Source organism: Andrena cerasifolii, chromosome 15 (genome assembly GCF_050908995.1).
Source record: "Andrena cerasifolii isolate SP2316 chromosome 15, iyAndCera1_principal, whole genome shotgun sequence".
Taxonomy (NCBI): domain Eukaryota; kingdom Metazoa; phylum Arthropoda; class Insecta; order Hymenoptera; family Andrenidae; genus Andrena; species Andrena cerasifolii.
This window is the reverse complement of record NC_135132.1, coordinates 5,555,349-5,580,167: the sequence shown is the minus strand read 5'-3', so window position 1 is coordinate 5,580,167 and position 24,819 is coordinate 5,555,349. Positions and strand designations below refer to the sequence as shown.

Genomic DNA, 24,819 nt, shown 5'->3' with positions numbered 1-24,819 from the left:
ATGGGAAGGGAGAAAGTTGAATGCAGTTGCACTGATACTGTCGCTGGCGCTCGTGGCTCAGCGCGGCGGCGGGGCTGGCGGAGTTTGGATGAGTGGCGAGTCAGTTTCGTGGTGAAGGAGACGCACGGGACGGAGGGTCAGGGGTTGATGAACAGTTTGCTTGGCGACGCACGTTGTGGCTGTCGGCTGTCGGGGCCACGCTGCCGCTACATAGAAGAGGAAGAGATAAATTGGGGGTGGAAGACGCGGGCAAGGCGGAGAAAGGGAAAGTGGAAGAAGAGGGAAGGGTGGCGCGGAGGGTGGAGGAAATAGGTGGCGCGGAGACAGACACCGAAATGTGGCAGATATACAGAGTGCTGCTAAAAGGTTATCGCCAAATTTATGGCTATATTTAGGAAATGACCTATATTAGGAAATGAACTAATGCGAGGGTTGATTGATAGGTAATGTCTCGAATCCTCTAAAATAAGTTCGAGAGAAGCTGAAATAATGAAACTGGTATCAATATTAAGTAAATTCACTTCCCTTAAAAATTAGAAGTTTATTTTCAATACAGTTTAGTGCTACACATTTTACTAAACGTTCTACCCACTTTTTTATTCCGTAACTTTCAATTTCAGGAATTTTATATCTTGCACTAAACGATGACTCTATTTCGAAGAGAAGTAAATTTACTTCATTCTGATACCAGTTTCGTTATTCATTACCCACAAATCCGTTTTCCAAATAAAAACTGTCTCCACTGAAGAATCTTCTGAAGATATAAAATTCAATATACAAATTAATTCAGGTTTTTAACGGCAGTGACAAGCTTAACATTTTTTAATCTGACTACAAAAGACTTCGATCGATTCTCAAACTATGGGAAAATGATATATGGAAATTTGAAAAGAATGAAATGTTGGCGTCCAGAGAACGGCGGGGGAGTTTAATGACACAAAGCGAAGGGTAATAATCAAAGAAAATGGCAGAGATCAGCACGAAAGCAATACGCGACATTTAATTGGCCCGATACACGTACGAATGTTTAATTGGCACTCGTGCCGCAAATAATTACCCGTCGTGCGACGACACGCAGACACACCAGGGGCCACGCACACGGCCGTCCATTCTGATTGGCTTAAGTTAGGCCAGCGCGGCACGAACCGCAGGATTAGAGACACCGTCGTCGATAAAAATTATGCCGCGGAGGCTGCCCTCCATTATTCATGACTTTAGGGACGCACCGTGAATACGTACAACTGATTATGCGGGGAAATATTTTGATTATAATACGATTAACATTGTTTATCGATTGATTCGCCCTGCCACTTGCCGCCTCGGGCTGGAAAAATTCATCGACGACGAAATCTCGAGTTTCCGAGCGCCCAGGCAAACAGAGCTCCCCCTGGACCGTTTTACGGGAAGCTTCAACTTTTTGACAAAATGTTTGCGCCCCTTCCAAGAGATTCAGCAAGAAATGCGGAGGGAGCAAAGTATTTCGAAGTGTTTCGCTGTTAAACATCGTTTCTTCATCGGCTCGACTTGCAGCCAACGTTGGGCCAACTGTGCAACAGAGGGGAGGAGAGAAATATGGCGTTGCTGTTAATTGGTGTACATTGCTGCGGGAGTCATTCCAAGAGACATTTCCTCATATTTGAGCCGTTTTCACGGATCACGCCATCGACTTTAATGAACGAGGAAAACGTGGAACAGAGCAGACTGCTCCAGTATTTAAAAAATCCACTCCAGTGGAATGGGAGTGACTGGGGCGGAAATGCGGGCGAGAAATGGAAGCCGCGCTCTCCTGCGTCGACAGATTATCGTTAAGACAATTTCGCCGTAATGAATATCACAGCCCCATTTGTGTCGGCGATAAATTGAAAGAGAAATGCGAAGAAGTAAGTAAAACCTTGTCGCGCACTCCTTTCACGAACTTGAAGCTAAGGAGATTCAAGGAAGTCTTTGATGGCGTTATGCTTGGGACTTCTGCAAAGGGGAGCTGAAAGATAACGTTGTGAACTGACTTTTAATAATATTCATTTCCTATGGAGAATTCTATGCGAGCACATCTGTGATAATAATTTGGTAATTAGTAGATATTTTATTTTTGTGAAAATTTGGGAATTTTAAGGAATGTGCTTTTGGGCAGAATATAAATTAAATTTGTATTTGTAATACTTGGTGTCCAAGAAAGTCGGATGCTTAAATACGTAAACTGCATTATATAACCTCACTTTTCATCTAGATATCCCCATTAGGGTGGCCCTTATTTTTAACCTGCGATTTCCTTTGCTCCACCCCCTATTATGGTTCCATGTCATAAAAAATATAGTCCCTGAAAAAGATTAGTGCAATCGGACAATAGGGAAGGGTGCCGACCAGTCCTTAAAGTTTAGAATTCACCAGTGGTTTGAATTTGAAGAATTTCTCTAAAATGATAAGTCCTATCGAAATTTTGTTCAAATAATATTAAAAGAGCATTCAATTTTCTAGAATTACTGTATATACAATTTTGTCGTGCTTCAAACCATTTTTTAGATAATACCGTTTGAATATAGAGAGGTCAGCAGTTCGCGCGTCCCACCTGTACGGCGTGATGTATTGTCTATACGCACGTGGTGCCGACCTCTCTATATTCAAACGTGATTATCTGAAAAATGGTTGGAAGTACAAAAAAATTATATATACAGTAATTGTAGAAAATTGAATGCTTTTTTAAATATTATTTGAACAAAATTTCGATAGGGCTTACCATTTTTGAGAAATTCTTCAAATTCAAACCATTGATGAATTCTAAACTTTAAGGCCTGGTCGGCAGCCTTTCCTGTTGTCCGATTGCAAAAATCTTTCTCAGGTGCTATTTTTTTATCAAATGGCACCGTTCTATGGGGTGAGAGGAAAGAACTAGAAAAAAATCGACACGTATAAATAAGGGTCGCCCTAATCTCCATTATAAATTATATTTCCATAGATCTTTTTTGTATAGCTTGACAGATGGAAATAATGTTTACTAAAATTGAAGTAAGTGAGATGTATTTAGCTGTGAATTTCTCAGCAAAATCAGATGTAAAAGTTGAAATATATTTGAGATGGAAATGAGTAATATCCTCGAATGACATTAACTGTTTAGTACTATGACGCTACATGTGTAACATTTATTTCACTTTTGACAAGTGAAACATTTTGTGCAAGTAATAGCACAGATCATACCAATATTAACAGATTGGATAAATAAAATAGAGAATACAAGTTGAATAATTAAACTTACTCCCCCAATGGCTCCCATATAACTACTAGCATTACAGATAATTCCATTTTAAGCATTTAATTTCACTAGTTACGGCCACTCAATATTAAAGGACAATTGACAATTTACAAGGGTGAAACACAAAACATTTCAATGACCAAAACCATTCTCCGAATTATTTCACCAATATTATTAGAATTTATTGTAAAGTATATATGCACCACATTGGCAATCTGTGATTACATAGCAAGCATAATACTGTGAATCCCCAATCTCCTCCAGCGAAACGAAACCAGTATTCACTGAAGGAGACGAAAGACATTAAACCCACAACCAGACAGTTCTCGCATTAAAGCAACAAACAAGCATGAACGGTCGTCCGTTTTATCCCCGACTGAACGTCTCCAAATGAAATTTCTCCGAACTCCTTAAAAAGGACACCTCCCCCCCACCTCCCCTCTTCACCCATTAAATCCGTCCTGTCACTGAGCGCTACTTTAAAGCTACAATAACACTAAATTTCTTTCGACCCGGAGACGCCCCCGTCCGCCGTCGCCCTCCCACACATACCAGCGGCCATTAGCACGAGGGTGGCGCGATAGTTGGCACGAAAACGGCAGAAAGAAGCCGCCGCACGCCCGTGAAAACAGATAATCTCTGTTTTATCTTGTAATTCCGTGGTAATGCCATTATACCATCCGGCCTCGGACCGGGATTCCCCACGTTGCCCGCTTAAATCTTTGTTTTCGTGAAGACGACATGCGCGGTAGGGGCAGGGGGGCAGTCGCGAGGGTAATTGAATCGACCACCCTTAAAGGTCGATAAATCCCTGCGGGAGAAGAGGCACGTGTATGCTGGTCGTGTATGTGTGCCCAGCGACAGCTGCGATGCCATCAATCGCCTTCGAGTCGCCGTACAGGCGCTAGGCGCGCGCCATTCGCTCTCTGCTCGGGGCTCCCCCTTGCCACGAGCCATGGGAAGTAGGACACGATCGATGTGTATTCGCGCGATTTTCGGATTTTATCGCGACGGTGACACGATCCACGACGCGGGAGTAAGAAATATGCGAACGATAGCGGAGTACGTGATTCGAACGTTGAGGGACGAGAGTTCTGGGGGGGTACACTAGGGCTATGTAGCCGTTTCATGGTAAATTGAGGAACGTCGCGGGGATTTCTAATGGTTGCGGCATTTAGCGGCGGTAGTTGGAAATTAATACTTAAAATTTGGGGTATTTTAGTTGTTGGAGACTGGGAATTGAAAATTGGAGGGTTTGAGTCGAGTGGCGCGTTGATACTCTGCCTTGAATAATTATGGTGGCGTGAAGAATAATAGGTTAAGTATAGCATAGTCGTGTAGTAAATTGCCAAAGAATAAATAAGGGGGATTTCCCTGTAATCCTTAATGATTAATGCCTCCACAATTAGAAATTTCAAATTGTAAGAATTAAGTACGCCAAAGTTCACAGTTCTTTAGTAAAAGAAACTACCAGCGCCAGAAGCAACTAGGAAACACCAGTTTCCCTAGAGTATTTCATTAGTATAGGATTATTTGTCAAGCCTCCTAAGCTGGACACTTCAAAACAAGCCACCGCCTAAATCCCGGACCTCCATTCTAAATCAACATATTGTTTTCACATCCATGTCCCCGCGTTAATGGGCATTTCATACCCATTAGCTAGGCCTCCCTACCGTCAACAGTAGCAAAGCCATCGACACGTCTGCCCCCCTCCCTCTAACTGCACACTCCATCACGCTACGTCAGTTCGCAAAAGAAAGTCCCCCCGCCTAGGGACACATAGTTGTCTCACTGGCATCGATTGGCTGCTGGGACGAATTACCGCCGTCAAAATCCATCTCCTTTTACCGGGGGACCATCGATTAAATGACACACCGGGCGATTCGTCAGGCCCCGAAACAGGGTATCCCGTGACGTCAATCGGAATGATCAGCCGCGCACAATAAGTATCGTTTCCAGCGATTCTCCGGTAGCCAGTATTTAGAGGACGCTGGTAACCGAGCCGCGGATCGACAGGGCTTAATTAGTGAATTAATTAAACGCCAATGAAACACCGGAGTAATATCTTTCGGCCGGTCAGCCCGATGTCCTGAAAGCCGCGTAATGCTCGCGCCCCCTGTCTGCCGTTGACGTGGCAAACTGGAGCACGAATAATCGGTGACAATTAAATGGCACAGTGGCTCCCGATCAATTTTCCTGCCTACAGGTCCGCGGGGGCCGCCTGAGATAGTGATTCGCGATGAAACGCGTCGCACGGAACCGCACGCGTCGATATTGTCCCTGGGTAGACACGTAATTGGCACGAGTTTCGTTGTGTGGGAATTAGTTAACGAGTATCGCCAGATAGACGCAGAGCGGTGGAGATAGAACAGAGCGTATCTAGTTTCGGTTTATATATAATGGTGTTTTGTTTGAATTGACTGTGGGTGCGAGACTCTGATTAGCACATGTGGGTTGAATTGTTAATATTTGCTGCATGATGATTTAGGTGGGGTCTAGGTGCAGTTTATTCTATGGTAGTAGCCTACGTCGTAGTAGTCTGAAGAATAGTAGCCTAGGTGGTGGTAGCATAAAGAATAATAATCCAAGTGGTGGTAGTCAAAGGCCTAAGTAATAGTAACCTAGGTGTTGGTAGCCTAAGCAATAGCAGTCTAGTTGGTGGTAGCCTAAGGAATAGTAGCCCAGGTGGTGGTAGCATAAAGAGTAGTATTCTAGGTAGTGGTAGCCAAAGCAATAGTAGCCTAGGTGGTGGTAACCTAAGGAATAGCAGTCTAGGTGGTGGTAGTCAAAGCAATACTTGCCACAGTTGTAATAGTCTATATGGTTGCATCCTAAGCAATAGGCATCTAGGTGGTGGTAGCCTAAAGAGTAATAGTCTATGTGGTGGTAGTTTATACTATTCCTTATGGAGTACTACTCCAAGTGGTAGTATCCCCGGTAACAATAGAACTTTCAGCAAAAAATTAAGTTGGACATTCCTCCGCTAGTGATTTCCGAATACACCATCGCAACTTTAACATGTTTCTCCATTCCATAAAAACCAAGTCATAATCTCCAAATATTCGCTTCACCACAAGAATTATCAAGAAGCCTCATTGAGCCTACAAACATTCTGCGCGTAAAATTTCAAAACACCCACCTTTTATCGCTCTCATGTCATCATCAAAACAACCTACCAGCCTAAGTTTTTTCTCACCGCCAACGGGGAATTAATCGATGAACAGCGGCGGATTGGCCGCCACGAAATGAAACCAAACCGCCACATTAGGTGACACCGATAGTGGGTTAACTACAACGAAACGGGAAGAATAATACCCGCTGACCGCGGTCGAAATCTCGTTATGCCGTAATGGGCCACGATTATCTTCGCAATGGAAATTCCGTTGTCTCCAGGATACCTCCCATATTCTCACCGTGCTGGGAAATCTCTGACTCGCAGGCTCGCGCTAAGGGAGGGCGGGGGATTAATTTTACAGAGGGGGGAGGTGGGGGGCGGAGTCGAAGCGGTAATTGGTGTTACACGAGAATTACGATCCGCCGAACAATAAACACACCGAGCATCGACCGATATCCATTTGTGCGTCATAACGTTATTAAACGGCAGCCGCGCGTCGACGGTGTTACTTAACAGTGGTTAGTCAATAATTCCGAGGAGATCATTAGGTGGCAATTATACGGTCGAGCGACTCGAGATAATAGCCGATGCTCGATGGGGGATCGATCAATGTTGCCGAGTTGTTGCAATGTTAATAATTAGCTTGATGGGGTACCCCTCACGTGGGGATTTCGGGCGACGGATTTGGGTAAGATTAACGAGTGGAGTATTAAAATGGTACAGTAGAATGTAGCTAATATTTACATACAGAGACTTTGTGAAGCTTTTGCAAGTCCTGATCCTAAATGATACAGCGATGGTCAAAAGAGAAGTTAAATGTAATGAGAAAATTGGGATGATAAATTAGGCTGTATTCTTATCTGTTTTGTATGGACTCAGGGGGTTCCTTGAAATGCACCAGTCATACCAACATGATAAGTAAAGTCTAGTATTCTAGTTACTTGTACATACAATATATTTAAATTACTTATACACACGTGGAAAAATGTTTTCTAGTACCCTTCTGACCACCACTGCGTCTGTGCGAAACAAAAGCACTGGAAGTATTTTTACCAAAACGGAGAAGTTACGTAAAAGTTTTACGAATACACTTTGAGGTTAGACTTGATGGCAGTTTTATGGCCGTAAAGACACTTATGTATATCTATCGCCATATTTGCATTGCCTTTTACTTTTGGACTTCAAGGATATCTGAAAGCCTATTAATCAAAATTATAGGTTATTCAGGATTATCAAAAAATCGTAAGAACGATACGTAGCTAACACAATGCGCTATAAATTTACACATCATGTCAAGGTACTTTTTCACTGCCTCCAGTAAAGCTGAACCTACATAACCTATATAAATTTCAATACCAACATAAAAACTTATTACGTTCTACTAAACCTGATAGTATTTCCTGAACCACAGCAAGAAAACCCAAACGTTTCAACTGTTGGTCCGAACAAAGAGATTTCACGAAAATTCGTCGGCATTTCGAATTATTAATTTCCCCGCAGCGCGAGTTACGTGAATCGCGATAACAAGCAATAATCACGGGAACAATTAGAGCAGACGTCTACAACAATTTCGTCGAACAAGTCCTTCGGAGGGGCGCGGGAAGAGGGGGGGGGGGTCACGCGCGCAATTCAATGAGCGGCAATGATACAAAAATTAAAAACGGTATTATATTGCGATGCAGGGCGTAATTTAACAGCAGGGAGCCAGCGCGTTTAATCCGTTATCGGCGTTATTTGCGCGCGCGACGAAAGCTGAATTATGGAGGAATTCTGGCGGGGCGGGAGAGCTCGAGGAGGCATGCAATTCTTTTGCATGCTAATTATAGACGGCCGGCGTTCGCGTGCATGATTACACTCTATTAGCCGGCGAGGAATAAAACTCGCTGTGCCGGAGCTGCTCGTATTTTCGCATTGCAATGGGGCGGGAAAATGGGCCCTACAGCGGCGTCATTTCTAGACTTTACTGTGGAAGGTATGGGAAAGGAAAGAAGTGGTGTAAAATAAGGCTAATTGAGCTTTGAAAGTATGAGGACAAAGAAGATTTAATTTTGCATAAAATGATATGAACGGATTGCATGCTTTTGGTGAATGGACATTTATATCGAGGAATCAATTTGAGAATTCTGTTATTAATCTTCTTCGACAGGAAAACTCTCTTCTTTAACTCGGTTTCTTGATTGGTGGCTTGTATGCTCTGAATTGGGTATTTTTTGGCGAAAGTAGTGAAGGGTTTGAACATACAGCGAGTATTTTTGTTTGAACTATTAAAATGAATTGTACGTTTTGAAGCGATTGATGGTTACCAACACATGTGGAACTTCATAGTGATAATAAATGAAACTTTCGTCCGAAGAATCACTAAAGAGTGATATTATTTATTATCCTTCAGTTTTGAAATATTTATAATTTACTATATTTATTAGTATCGTTTAGTGTTTCATTCAATTTCATTCGTAACAGTTTCAGGCAAAACATATTTTGCAGTTTAAGCAACCTACAGAATTTATAAAATGTAATAAATATTGTTCGCAAAATCTACCCCCTCTATTAGTTTAGATGGTTTAAAATTTCCAATTTCGCAAATAACACCAATTTGAATAATTATTATAGCCTTTGCGCATATTTACAAGACTTATGAACTCTAATTAATTAATTAAACATTAATTGGTTGACAAGTACTGAATTTAATGGATAGTGTGAAAGGTTATAAATTCTCCTAGCTACTTAAATAGAGAAGAAAATAGAACGCTTGTGTAAATTCACTATGTAGGACACAAAGTTAGGCTGAAATAATGGAGACACCTAATTATGATGTAGGTACCCAATTATGTAACGCGATAACTGCACACCGTGTTCTCGAATAATGGAACATTAATTAAGGAACTAATCAATGGCGTCGAAAAGCATCAAGTTAGCGTAATTGTCAATGGCCACAATTAAAATTCTTTCGGTCGACGTTTGTGGAACACAAAAATGAAAAATCTAACCAAAAAAGTACTAAAAGCTTTCCAGTTAATATTTCCTGGGAATTTAAAAACATATGTACCACTGTCATTACGTTTGAAAACCACCATACTTTGCACTCAGACACCTGCATGAATATAAAGTAAGAGGGAAATCCCTTCGACCTGTCAACGTTAATTACCAACTTCACTCTGTTCTACTCTTCTTTAAAAAAGGACCCATAAAACAGTCAAACGTATTCGGTGCTAAAGCGTCGCTTCCCAGGCGAACCCTGCCACAGTAAAGAGTTAATCAAACGCTGTCGAGCAGCCTCCAAAAGAAAGAAAACAGTGAAGTCCAACATAACCAACCGCGAGCTCGATTTAACTAGCGCCAGTATTTATCTTCGAAAGACGATTTCCCATTAAACGATCGAACTCTGCCCTGTTCCCTAACCTAAAATTACAGTTTTCATCTTTCCCAGGTCGCCCATGTGCCAACTAAACATCTATTATACAAATACTAGTGTGCCTGAACATTCTCATAGAACTAATTAATACCACAAGCAAAAAACTCTCTAAACATTTTATATGATTATAAAAATTAGTTATTATTGGGAATTTTTCAAAATGTTCCTAAAACTGTGTTGATACATTCGTTACTCAACACAATAGTAATTTTAATGGTTAGCGAGAGAAAAAGAGCAAAGGAAATGGGTCTTATAGCGCCACAAAGAACTAGTGGCGCCATCTCATGGTCGAATTCCACCACCAGAGGGCTACGATCGGTCTTCCTTGTTGCCGAGCAGTATCAGATTTCTATTGTTGGCAGCAGCGACCATAATCCGGTTAGAAGACCAGATATTGTGAGTGAATAGCTTAATTACTGCCTTTACTTATGTGATTGACGCCTTCTCTTCTTTTGCACATATACAAGAAACCAAAATGCTTAGCAGTCTATTTTATCCAATCTAATATTTCGCTAATAATTTCGAAATGTAATGCAATTCCCTTCCATTTTCTTTCTTAAACCCACACCATTGATTATACAATCACTATAACCCATAAGTACTCATTCTAAGCCCTCAAACCCTGCGCAATCTCACTCCAGATCCCACTTCGAAACAAGAAATCCAGGGACCCTTTAAAAAAAAACCATCCGGCTTATCCCCCTGAAAAAGGGAGTAAGAACCCCATAATGGATTCGCCCCTTAACAAAGGTGACAAATAGAAAAACGTGCGAAGATTCAATTCCCATGGATTCCCTTGTTTACTCCTTTTAAAAGACACCTCTTTTACGAGGACGCACGTAGATGTCTACTGCTTCATCGAATCCTCCACTTGGGGCGATTGTCTAGGCTAATAGAAAGGTGGAAATTTTAGAGGATTGGCTGCTACTACTTTCCCTTCTCCCCCTGCTCTTGGCCTTTCTACGCGGAGCAAGGCTGACAGGCAACAGTGGGGAACAATGGACAGGTATGGCAGAGGCGGACAAGTGTCCTGGGAATACCTATTGTTTTTCCCTGGCTGCCACAACCGCCGGCAGCATTAATGTCCCTCATAATAGGAGGAGAAAGGGGGGTACGTAATGCGAGCTAGGGCTGCAGACGTCTCTGCATAATCCTCAGACCTCAGACGCGCCTACGCCTGTGCGTGGGAGAGGGGCGAATTTCTGTTTTCTTTATGAATTTCGCGGCCCACCAGGGTAATTTTAGGGAATCGGTGGAGGGATGGGGTGAAAGACCCTTTGTGCGCGGGCTCAAATCGAGTAATGGGATTACTGTTGGCCTTAGTCGAAGGAGAACGATAAAACAATCAGGAAGGTAAGCTTGATTGATTGGGTTAGAAAAAATACGAAGTCGATATTCTTAGGGATGATGTAGCAGGAATATTGCAAGCAGCTTGAGAAGTGATTCATCGACAGACACCTAAAATGCTTGTAGTCAAAATATTTCTCATTTACTACTAACTGTTCTAGCGTTAAATGCTGCAGTTTCGGGATAATCGTGAAAAACGGAGTAAAATAATGGGTTTTAATTAGAGGAAGGAATGTTATAACGGAATCCCAAGGAATTATAGACAATGCAGAGTTGAAAATGCAAGAGAGACCTAAATCATTTCTGAAACAAAGTTATATCGCAGTTCATCCGGCGAGGGCTTACAACGAATGCCTCAGATATTAGCTCGTAACAAAATTCTCGCGCAGCAACTTTTCTAATAAAAACTTCAGACATCATCAAAATTAACCCCGCAAACAGATTCCACTTATTCAATATCCCGACGAATTTCAACAGCCTGATACTTGTACCGTCCACTTTCAAGTTCTTTCACTTTCGTTTCCTCCTAAACTCCGATACACTTCCACCGCCAAACCCCAGAACGAAATTGCTTCAGAAGCTGAGCAGGAACCATGCGCGCGGGAAACGTCTGCTTTCCTTGCAAGGGGAAAAAGGACAATACGAATGCACTTGGATTACGATGTTTATCATCAGGTAATAGCCTAGATGAAAGGTTCTAGCTGATAGTTCTTTTGATAGGATTTAAATGATAGAACAGTTCCTTCGATAGAATATAAATAATACTCTAGAATCTAGGTAGTAGGACTCTAGGATATACCCACTCTATTTGGTAAAATCTAGATGATAATCCAGGTGGTAAAGTTTAAGCAAGCGACACTAGATGATAGAGGCTAGGACCTAGGTGATTCTTCCGCTGATAGAATCTAGAGAGTAGCCTAGAGGAGAGACTCTAACTGATACTCCCTTTGATAGGATCTACACGATAGCCTAAGGGATAGAGCCTACGTGACACTCCCTTTGACAGAATCTAAATGACAGTCTAGATGAGACAAGGTAACAAAGTTTAGGCGATAAACTCTACGTGAACCTAAGATAAACTTTGCCTTAAATCCCTGACTTCTGCATGGTTCGGCTCTATTCGAAAGCCTGACCAAAGCTCCTCGTCCCTTGGACGTCTCTCCTCAAAGAATCAATAAAGACGCATCGTAATTGCCCGCGAAGACCGCCTGAAGAACGGTCTCCTGTATAGACTCGATGAGAAATTCAGAACACCTAGAATGCGCCCTACGTCCCGGAACCCAAAGGAGTCAGCGGCTTCTATTTGAGGATGTACGCTTCGTTAGCCGCCAGTTCTCTCGTCGCTTCTTTAAAATGCAAACCGCGCGACATAACTAACCGAGAGCTTCTGGGAGCACTGACGGGTACGTACGGGAAAAAAAGCGAAGGGGGTGGGGGGAAAAAAATAGGCGTGGGCACGCGCGACAGCCTTCGGAGCGAATTGCCCCGGGATATTCACGGATGCGTGTGTATGTTTTTATTTTAACTGGGTCACCGCACTTCCTAGCAGCCTTCGAGGCACTCAGCGAATCCGGGGACCCTGGTTTATTGCGTCTTTGACACTCGTATGCAGTCGAAATCCATCCACGTCGAGCCGCGGCCTGAATGCCGTTCGATGCGTCCTTGCAGCAGGAGAATTTTCCACGAAAAAGGACGCTCTCGCGTGGAGCACTCAATTCCTCCTCCCCCCCTTGTTCCCTGCTCGCATGGCTGAGAATACTTGCATTGCGTGGTGCAAACGAGAATAAGGGGGTGGGGGCCGAGAGGGGTCTTGTTTGAGAGGAAGTATGCCAGATTCGTGAAGCCGTAGACTGTGATTAAGAGTTTCGCGGAAATTTTGCACTACAGTCTTCTAGCTCGTGAGAATAGGTTAGAGTATCAAGTAGATGGATATCCCGGTTGGGATAATTTGTTTGGGTTCACGTTTTTGAAATAATATAAAACACAGAATATAGATTAATAATATAGAATGGATTGGAGTATCAGCTACTTAGATAGGTAGCCACAATACCACAGTTGGACAACTTATTTGGGTCCATGTTTTTGACATAACTACTATCTTTTGTAATCGCCGCGGTGAGTGCGGGAGACTGAGAATGAGCGAGAAGGCGCGCTACAGCGACAAGCCATAAATTTCGGTCGAGATAGCGGCGGCATCGTTTCGCTGAAAGAACACGGCAAAAAATAAAGGTGAGTCGAACAGCATACCGTTCCGTTAAAGGTGTGACTTGTCCTCCAAGCGTCATGTTCATAACGAAACAAAACTGTATTCCCAAGACAGTACCTACTTAGGAAGAACCACCTAGACTGAATACCTAACCTAACTTTGTAGATGCACCATGTGCGCTACGTGTTCCTGGTGTTGCTAATACGAATAAGTCTAAGCAAAAGATAATTCGTACTATACCATCCATTAATTTAACTTGACTCCATCCCAACAAGTCCAAGTTCAATGTACCAAGCGACTTAGCGCCCATCCCGAAGCGGTACGTCGTGAAACATGCCGTCTTGGCGAACTGGGTCGCCATGACGATTATCCTGTTACATGTAACCGGTGGTAAAGAAGGTGGATGCATTACCAAGCTCAGGAGATTCCACGCAATCGCAGCCAAATCGAGGAGAATACTTCCAATCGGTTAAGGCAGTCTATTCGCCGGAGCTATTTCTACGAGGCTCCACATTGTTGACCTAAATCCTTCGGGTATACGTGCAGCGGCGGCGGGCAGCCGAACTCGCTTCCCTTCTTTCCCAATTTCTTCGTTTCCGTGCGACTCCTCCCGCGTCCCCGATGGAAAGCGACTGTTACCAGGAATTTATGCGGATTACCTTGTGTGTACGCAAGTTTCGGTCGACTGGGATCTTTTTGTTCTGATTGAGGGCGGATCCCTGGTGAAATGTTGAGAAAATTCGCCTCCACGGCGGGTGGAGAGTAGATTTTGTCCCAGAACCACCAGTTTCTGAACGGTACGGTGGCTTTAATCCTCAAATGGGGGTGGGATGTTTTCTGACTTTGTTAACCGAATGTTGTGTGCCGGAGGGTTGTCTGTATTGGAAGTTTTTAGAAGCAGCTGGAGCTTGGTGTGCTTAAATTTCAACCATTGGAAGAAGTTTGGACGAAGAAAAGAGGGTGTGATAATTTGCAGAACGTGGAATTGAGGTTGGAACAGAATCAATGGCTCTAATCCGTCACGGATCGTTATCACAGTAAATCTTTGAAATGTTTAGTAGTCTAATGACAACTTTGTATGGAAAATGAGTTTGCAAAATGATAAATAAATGTCAATTAAGGAGACTGAATTATAAATAATATTTTCACTTGTGTTATTTGGTCTTGTTTTTACATAATCGTGAAAAGTGTATTTTGAACTAACGCTCAGAGATTTATGCTGAGGGACCATTATAGATCCAATGCTTCAGTATTATCAGGCTTAGTGACCGAAGCAAGGCTTCAGGGAAGTGAAGGGATGAATTGAACCCGGTGTTGTAAGTATGAGAACATACACCTCAGTGTATATTTCCTAGGTACCACTAATGCTGAGGATTCGTCCTAGCTAGAATGACTGTCAATCCATTGATAACATTATCTATGTGTTTGAGGGAAGATAGAATCTCTTATATGAACCCAGCTGTTCCATTTCAGTCTAATGGACTCAAAAAACTATTTCCACTTTCTTAAGATTACAAAACACTAAAACCACAGAATAAATGTTCTGCCCTCTATCATCCACAAGCGAAAAAGTAATCACTTTGGCTAACAAGGAAACGTTCCCAACTTAAAAATTCTGATTTTAATAAAACTTCGTGTGAATGCAGAGCATATTGGAGTACCTATGCAAAGAGCAATTTTTCCTACGGAAATTCACTCTGGAGGGAGGAAATCAGCTTTTTTCGTTTTTTTTCTCCAATATACCTAACTCTATAACGGTCCAGTTTTTTATGCTCCATCACACTGCCAAAAGAAAAACAAAGTTGTATAAAAAAACGAAAAACGCAATAACTTTAAGGGTTGTTTTGACCCCTTCAGAGTGAATTTCCACAGAAAAAACTGGGAGTTTCATTACAATCAGAATTTTCGGATGGGAACGTTTTCTTGTAAGTAGACCCCCAAACATGAATACAGCTAGACCCCCAAAGATGTTCATCACTGTTCCCCACCACACCAAACATACTCTTCGAAACTCAGCCTCCTCTAATTCCTACACCTAATACTCTTCCGCCATTTCTTGAAAGCGTCCCACACCCTAGCCACCCTAAACCAAACAATAATCCGACACCTACAGGCCCAAATCCCGCCAGTACGTAGTAACTCCTCTCGGTGCTCCTCAAACCCAAGAATCTCCGTATCCAAAATTCAACTCGCGACCGTCACCCTGAGGAACGAGGACGGGGGAAAGGGGCAAGAAGAAAAGCATCACGCGACTCATTGCCGGGAGATTTGGAGGAAAGCGGGCCGAGATTGCTGGGAAATCCTCGGGAACATTACCGAATCGGTACGCGTGGTCGTGTGGAGGTTACACGGGCACACGAAGGAAAACAAAGAAGAAAGGGATCCTATGAATTCGTGAGTGACTTCGGATATCACGTTCGCCGGCGTCTGGCAGACATTTCCTTCGGGCTTCCTGTGTGCACGCGCGCGCGCGCTCCAGTACCCCCTGCCGCACACAGACGGCGTTGCAAGTTTTAAAAACGCACCAGTCCTCGACCGTTCGTGTCGCAAATGTATTCCACGCCGCGATTTCGTTTTCCCTGCTGTGTCTACAAAGTCGGCATCACGGAACGTAAATTCTGTCGCGCGATTATCTACATAATGGGCGAGCGTCGCGAGAATTTATCGTCCGACTTCCCGATGAAAATTCATATCTTCCTCGTGGCCGACCGCGAAATTTTCTCCGCGGGCGGCCTTCCTGGCAAAACGTTTTCGGCCAGGAGAAAAGGCTCGTTGGCGAATTAGCGATCCTTCCGTCCTGCTATAGCGCGTTCCAAAAACGGGGGTCGCAGATTTAAAGTACCAGTTTTTTGGTTGTAATTAATGACGTCAGTGTGTGCTGCAAGGAATTATTTATGGAACATACATTTTGGAAAGGTGTAATTATTTTCGGGGAATTTGTGAGAAAAAAAATATGAAATTTGTTGTTTGCGTTTTAACACATTTAAGGAATTTCGCGTGGCGAACAAACGTTTTGAAGCAAACTCTGTTGATCTCTTTCAAGATTTCCAAATAATCACTGTTTTTCGGAAAACATCAAAGCAGCTTATTGTAAATTTCCTTTTTGCTTGCTTTTTGTGAATGCTCTTTTGATCAAGAATGTGGAATAAAATTTATTTCGTTCGAGTGTTCGTGTCACGTAAAACTTTTAATCGATCACTTTAAATTTGTCCCATCCATGACTCAGAGTTCACATTTTAAATATAGAAATTTGAAACCGTGAGTCTGGAAAATTCGCTAACCATTCATCAACCCTCTCTTCAGCTAAGCTCTTTATTTCCCGCAAGTTTAGCTTGCAAAACGGAAAAATAGGCTGCACAATTATGAGACACGCTTTGCAATTCCGCAGGTCGGGAACGATAGAGTCAGCAATTACGCGACGTCTTTTTGAAATTCTCGTGGCTCGCTGGAAATAGAGCAAACAATTGTGTGGCGCATTTTGCGATCTCGTTGCATGCAAAACGGGGGCAAAGAAAAATGGGCAAACCATTTTACTGCGTGTTAGAGACGTTATTAATAAGATGACAAATTCTCGCTAGTAATTTCATCTCCAAATTCTTCAATTTTTCACTGGAAAGTGTGTACTCACGTTTTTGCCCGACGGTTAGTCGGTCGTCCAGGAGAAAATATTTTTATTTCGAGGTCGTACGTTGGGGAGGCTGGAGCTCATTGGTTTCTTCTAAAACAGAAATAACAGGGGAAAATTTGAGTCACGATTCCGTAAAAAATTCTCTCTGAACGTGGCTTTACAAGTTTTACATTGAATTCTTAGGAACTCGCCATACAGATTACATATTTTAAACTGATTTTATCTCTCCTTTTAATTAAATATTATTTTCAATCATTGCTTGAAAGGATTCTGTTTATAGTAAGAATTGTTTTATGTATTCTTAGTGTTCAAATTGCAAAATTAGAATATCTTCAGTGCAAGTAATAAAAATCAAATTCTGTGTCTTGAGAAAAAATATAGTCAACAGTAATGTTTTAAATTTAGTATCATATTTATATGATTTAATAATGTAAGACATGACGTGCAAAGTGCATTTCAGTAGAATGTACAAACTATAGTAGAGATAAAATCAATTGCCCTTTCAAGGCCATTATGTGAGAAGCTATCCCCACCATATCCAATATTTACCCTCTCCATCTCTCTCTCCCACGTACCTAGTGGAGGGAGTATCTTTGAGCTGTCAGTTAATGCCACTACCTGCACACTCAATGAATACTCAAGATAATTTTTCTACGAAAACACCCATACATAATATGAACAAAAATATATTCTACAATTTCAGTGAGGAAACACATTACTTTTCGTTGTACAATGTATTATGTAATACAGGTGTGTTAAACAAATATATTAATCATGCAGAAGTAAAGTTGACATCTCAAAGAATAATTATATAAATTTAATTTTCTATGAGTGAAGTTCAGAGTCACTATTTTCCCACTATTTCATGAAATTCCAAAGAAGAAATTGGATTACAATGTATTAGAATAATCAAAGTTTTACAATTCCCCTGATAGCAATCGTTTCTTAAATAAATTAAGAACGGAATGCATAAAAAAAACAAACCACTGAGGGAAGATCGAGAATAATAATTTTCAATTTAATTAGACAGAGGGGGGCCAAGTGTCCTGTCCAAAAATAAAATTATCCTCGAAAATCTCGTAGCTGTTTTAATTCAGGGAATGCCCCCGAGCCAGTGTCTCAACTTCTTGCGCGAGTAATTTTAATAAAAACACTAATACCGGGGAACCTCGAGATTTTAAGAAATTCCGCGTCCCTGCAATTCTGTATTACGTTGATTTTATTCCGGAGCCTTAAGGAAACCCCCAATATTCGCTAGAAGCTTCTCAGAACTCTCCAACCGAGGGTGCACTTGGGGCGAAAGCAAAACTTGCTTTCGCGCTAATAAAAAGGGAAACTGCTAATAAACACTAGCTCACCTAGTTTCGTGCGTGCGTAGAGAAAGCTTTGCATCCCTTGTTTCACTTCATTTCACTTTTTCTTGTTGCGTTAAATAGTCACTGATACACACAAGTACAGATGCTACCCAAAATAATCAGAGGAGCAAGTGCTCGGATAAAGTGAAATATTTTTGGAAAAGATTCATTGTATTAAATTTTTGTATTTGTATTGAAAAGTTGTTATTAGTCAGGAATTTTATTTCAATGTTCTTAATTGTATAGTATTATTTAAAGAACATTTTGATTTTATTTTGTAGATTTTTGAATGATTTAAAACAGCGAATAGTATCCAGAAGCAACAATACACTACATGGAACCACGAAAGTCACAGCAAAAACGGGCACGAGACGTTAAAAGGGAGTTCCTACACCCATGAAAGCTGCGCGACGACTGATGTTCGCATTTGAGGTTATAGGAATGTTATTTACGATTATAAAGTGGGGGCAAGGCCGCACAGCTGGCTGATTCAATGAACAAGTGCGTCTTTATCAATAACAGTGGAGTGTGAAATGTTTATGGAGGTGAGTTGGAACGTGCTGGAAATATGAGATCAATTAAGGATAATGAAAATCGTCATCATTGACGATTATGTAGTCCAGTATTTATTTTCTATTTTTTCAATTTGTCACAATTGGGATTTTACTGGGATCTCGAAAATAACGTCACTTTTATTTCAATTTATTTAAGGGGTTGTTCCGGTTAGACAGGTTGAAAAAAATCGAATTTTATTTTTAAACATTTTCCGAAAGTACATATCCTCAAAATTGTACTGTTAAATTGTCATGGAAAACTTAAATTGTCATAGATGAAAACTTTGAACGCGTTTTTCTCGAATCGTCATTTTTTTCACATCGCGAAGGCAAAATCTCAAAATCTATCGAACAGATTGCTCTATCAATTTTACTGCTTACTCTGCATACCTATGACTCTCGCAGGTACTACACCCAAGTATTTTCATTCAGCCTAACCAACTTTTAAAATTGAAAATAGCAAAAGAAAAAAGCCGAGAAACATCTTTTTTGCATTTTGTCCGCCATTTTACTAATTTTGAAGATAAATCACTAATTATTGTCCGAGCGATAGCGACAGCCATACTGATGAAGAGACTGTTTGAATTTTTGGGTTCAGATAAGTCTAACAGCTGAAATCGGCCTCACGAACGAGGCATGAATTTTTAAACATGTCATCAAAACCGCTTTCAAAAGCATTTTAAAAGCAATGATTTTATTACTTTTATATTTTTTATTTACTGTAGAAATGTAGTTTAATAAATAGAAAAAAGTTTTGTTCCATTACTATAATTATTTTCGTCGCAATAAATTCCTGAAAAGCGCTGAATTTATCGGCGCGCTAACCGGAATGATCCCTTAATATTCGTTTTACTGTTGTCATTTTCCTGTAACAAAACTGTTTAATATGAACATAATGTAGTATTTGGGTGAAAACACATTATATAGTTCTTAAATTGGTCTGTTAAGAAATGGGGAAGATCACTGAACGGAACTGATATTATACATGTAGAAGTAATTACGACAAAAAAAAAACAGTGTACGCGTCCTGCGAACCAATACGCCTGAAGGCGAAATCGCTGGAGCAATATGACCGAGCCGCATTTTCGATATTTTCTCGTGAAATTACTGGATGAAATATAAGTTCCCTGCACGAGTATGTTTCTCTATGTGACACAGCAGAATATAACGTTAATTTTATATTTGAAAAGAAAAATTCTGTTTACAAGTCGACTTTTCGTTTTCATAAATAATTAAGAGCTCAAGCGACTCTAAAGCAGAAAAGTTTAACATTCAAATTTAACTGATTAATTAAGGTGCAGTAATCAAATATTATATCTGCAGGCTCCAATTCCTTCTTAAAAGATACACTAGAATTCTCTGAATTTTTTTAGAATACTCCAGAAATTTAAAACCAAATTGTCCAAACCTATCTAAACTCCGCAAAAAGTTCCAAACCCTCCATCCCCAAAAGTGTAACCAAAAAACCGAAAAATGCAGAAACCTACCAACCGTCAAAATGCCAAAAAAAAAATGGTTAAACCCAGTACGGATCCCATAATTTTGTGATCATTATTTTGCAAAAAATTACCAACCCATAGAACAACTCTTATGCATTATATAATTATTACAACTACCAAGTTAGTTCCATTTTAGGCTTAAAAAACGAAAACTACAGAAAATTTAAAATAATATTAATTATACCATTCACAATTAAACAGCCCATTAAAAATGGTAAAGCAATAAGCAGAAATAAAATACACCCAATAGAAATAAAGCTAGGTACTTTTCATTAGCAATTAAAATCTTCGAACCAAAGTCAGCGCGTCCAAGCAGCCCCCAGAAATCATCATCCCGGTCTCATTAATCGATCGCGCGTGCCCTCCCATCGGAGCTCGCTTCCGCTGGCCATTTTAATTGCAGCTAATAAAATCGGCCGCGTCGCACGTGCCCGCCAGAAGTTGTGACAAAATTCCATTTCGTCCGAGGAACAATAGCCGGGCAAATGGCGGCTGAATGCGACGACACGTGAACCCTTACGAATTTACGAGGTAGCCTGCACTGGCGAAATGGGGTGCACGCATCGAAACGCGCGAATCGACGCTAGTAATGGCGGCCCTTTAAAGGAAGAGGATCCAGAAGCGCCTTTGTCTCGAGAAAATTGTTTCTTCCGCTGGCAGACGATTCCTGAAAGCGGCATTTAGGACACAGGAGACGAAAACGACACCTAAGGATGTCAGCTAAGAGATTCCCTGGCGAAATCCGGATTGGTCGGCCCAAGATTCGGTAAGAACCATCGGGGCACCAGGTCCGGGATGGTTCACGGTAATTTCGACCATATTGCTGGGAACAAGAACGACGCCAGTTAATTAAGGACTAATGTTCATGGCCAGCGATAGGGCTAGCAGCGCTGATTCCTACCGATTTCCTTGGCTACAGGGGTTTTAAAAGATCTGCGGAGACTGGCTCGAGTGGTTTTGATTGTTTTTTTTTCGAGTACTCGATAGGGGTGTGAGGTATCCTTGAGTTCTCCTGCGGAAAAGGGGAATGGGTGCTTGGAGATTCCAAGTCCTGGGTTAGGAATGGTGTGGGCAGGTTGCGCAAGACATGTAAATTGAGTTAAATACTAGGGGTGCGCGTGATGTTGCGAGGAATGTGTGGAGTATTAATTTCGAAGGCATCTTACCATTTTTTTTCCCTTACTACTGTTTTTTAGGCTGTTGAAATTTTATCTCTTAATTTATTAGAGCTGATAAGATGTTTAGGGGAAAGGTGTCTAAAACCACCCCCTTAATGCATAATTCATATAAAAAATACAAACGCACGTTATTTAAATAAAAGTAAAGTAGTTTTTGTAAGTTAGTTTATCTACTCTATTATTGGCTTAGATCAAACTTAGCTACCTGATCAATTACATTTTTTATTTGCATTTTTGTGAAGGCATATTAAAGGATCATTTTGTACATCTATGTGTATAAAATGACACCTAGGATCATTATATACTTACTGGCAATGAATAAGACGAACATTAAAAGGCATTGATTTAATTAAATAATAAATTAAGCTCAGTCACAAAATATGCGAACATAATAAATTAAAACAATTTTTTAGAAAAATCAAATTTTAGATAATTTTTGGTACATAATCGATGAGTAGAAATACTTCGCATCACCTAACAAACATAAGAAAATGAGATCAGTTTCACAGGCTCAAATTTTTTCGCGCACCCCCTCGGATTCCTGGGATCATTTTACCCTACTAGAGAGGGATCATATGACCCCAAACATCCAACTCACATTCCGTGGTTGAATATAACGTCAAATTATTTCAGTAACGAAACATACATTAAATTATTATTGAATTATCATCAAATTCGCGAAAAAAAACAGAAAATTATAAAACTCGGTGTGCAAGTAGGGTAGTTCATAATTTTCTGAATTTCCGGGTTGCCGAACGTCCCTTGTTAGCTCACTCATTGTCAGTTTAGTGCATTCAACGCCCACTTGAAGAAGCTCGCATGGAATCATTGTGGTACGTTGTGGTACCTTTACATAGGATGATAAGGCAAGTGGGACCTATTTAGTAATTCTAGTAGTGAGGGTAGTTTGTAAAATATTTGTCAACCGCCATGTGTTATTAAACCTATAGGAAGACTTTTGAGCCAATGTTCTTCATCTTGAAAAACTCTAGAAATTGTTGATCAGGGTCTTCCTAATTAATGAAGCTTACAGCTATCAGATTTCAGGTTAGGATAGCGTCCAACAGTGACTTGTGTCAACGTTCCAATTTTCACGGCAACTACTTTACGAGGTAGTGTGTCAAACAATCTTTAATAATCTTAATACCTAATACAGAACAGCAGTATAGCACAATGGTCGTAATCACAACACACGAGTGCGCAGCTTTGCCTGTGAAAGGGCTGAAGTTGATCTTTTGATTATCAATACCTTTACGTTCAATGAAGGTTCGTTAATTAAATGCCAAAGGCGTCGCCTCGAGGCCAAAATTGGTTAAACTACCTGATACGTCGACGTCTGCTGTTGAACTTCAGCGATCCACAAAGTGAATGGCGTATTGAATTCGCGAACAAGCTGAGGAAATTTCGCTCGCGCGAGAATACGACAATGTAACCGGGACGAGAATGAAGCAAACGAGCGTGAAAGAATCGCATTGGCGGGGTGACACAGTGCAGAAAACTGAGAACTGCGGGGAGGTGTTTAACGCCTTGAATATGCGGCTAACTGTGCCGGTACATACACACGAGTTTCTGAAGCTTTTCTGTTCTCAAGTTCGCAGTTTCAACGTAAATTTCCCTTTCTGCGAAATGTATGAAATGTGAAATTCAATTCAATTAAAAAATATGACAATGTGAAATCTAAAAGTATCGTTGAAATTTAAAAATCCATGAGCATATCTAACTAAGAGAAGATTTAGAAGAGATAGGGTAAAGTAGCAACATTGTACGGATGAGGGGAAAGCGCTCCAGTCGCCATTTGATCTTGTACCGCGTGTACTCCAATGATTAGAAACACTGTACAAGAAAATGAAATAAAAATAATAATTACTTAAGCGTAAATTAAACCTCCCTTCTCAGTGTCACCAAACTTTATTTCAAGGGAATAAAAACAGCGATATCGTCACTGTCACTATATGGGTAATTAAAAAATTGGAGACCCCATCTCGAGCCTACCACAATTTCGACGCCAGAACACACCCCACTCACTGTCGCTAATCCGAAAATTGAAACTTCCACCCCAATCCCCGGAAATATCAGCGCCAGGGAGAAAAGGATGCAAGGACCCATCCACATACACCCACAAGCCCATCCGTACGTCCAGGTTTCTTAATCACCGCCTCTAATCGGTCGGAGCTCGCTTCATCAATCTCTTCGCGCCGCGTCAAAGAGACTGGAAGTTGTATAGTTAATGAGGCCGAAGCGTAACGCTCGCGGGCCCGCCGTGGAGCGCTCGCGCGGCGGCCTTTCAAAGCGACGTCTTGTTAATTATTCGACGTTTGCTTTAGTTTAGACCGTGTAATCCGCGCATTATTCAACAAGCGGCGTAGAGCGCCGGCGCGGTTATCAATAACATATGACGCGGACCCCACGGCCGATTTGAAATTACGCGTTTAACGAGGCTTAAATATTGCACGCGTACATATGTCGTAACGCCAGCGCCCGGTAATCTGGCCACGCGGATTTGCGCGTCCGCGGCCGAACGCCACCGTCCCCGCCTATGATCGATCGTATTATATCGTATAAACCCCGGGCTCCTCGGTATGCTTTGCTGATTACATTACGTCGAGCCGAGCCGGATCTCTCTCCACGAGCATTGTTATTCCGCGTGTAATCGCTGTCATCGCCAGCACCGATCACGTTTGAGTACGCCCCGCGCTGTGAAAAAATCTGGATTACGAGTGTGGGAGTGGCGGTTGCGTTAGACCCCAGAGGCTGGTCGCTGATGATCTAGACAGTTCGATTGGTTAGAAGTCACCTGGTGATCGGAAGATTGACTTTTTTCGCTTACGCGGGGACCGCTGCACGAGTACTTAGGCAGACATGGCACTAGGGGGCCAGCGACTGGGACTCTCATGTGGTGACCAGTGGGTTAGGTGGGATTTGTTTGTGATTGCTGGGTGATAAGCTGGTTAACTAGCTCGTCATGCACAGATTTTGCATTGAGAACTGCTAGGAAAGGGTCCGTTTGACTGCTCTTTCAAGGCGAAGCAAAAGTACGAGATTCTAGCTCAAGTTCTGTTTATACAATTGCTTCCTGTGGCTGTGGGCTTTGTTATTATAGCTACTGCGTTGGTTGGTATGCTGTACTCTAGTGTACCTTGTAGTATTTACTATCATTCGGCTATAATTCGGCTATAACATTTAATAAGATTACGTTTATCATAAGTATCAGGGAGGCTGGTCTTCAGACATAGTAGCACTTTCCCGTAAAACAGGCAGCAATTCCTCAAATCCGACAC

At 41.5% G+C, this 24,819-nt stretch overlaps 1 protein-coding gene across 3 annotated transcripts in view; it reads right to left on the bottom strand.

Annotated features, from left to right (window-relative positions):
* The window catches only part of LOC143377407 (uncharacterized), a 433,212-nt gene that overhangs the window by 265,124 nt on the left and 143,269 nt on the right, over window positions 1-24,819 (bottom strand). For 2 of the 3 annotated variants that reach the window (XM_076828629.1, XM_076828628.1), the window contains exon 3: window positions 16,956-17,045. The gene's annotated coding sequence lies outside the window, so the exon portion shown is untranslated. Of the gene's footprint in view, window positions 1-16,955; window positions 17,046-18,313; window positions 18,712-24,819 lie in introns of those variants that run through there. The other variant, XM_076828631.1, reaches the window with a different exon arrangement.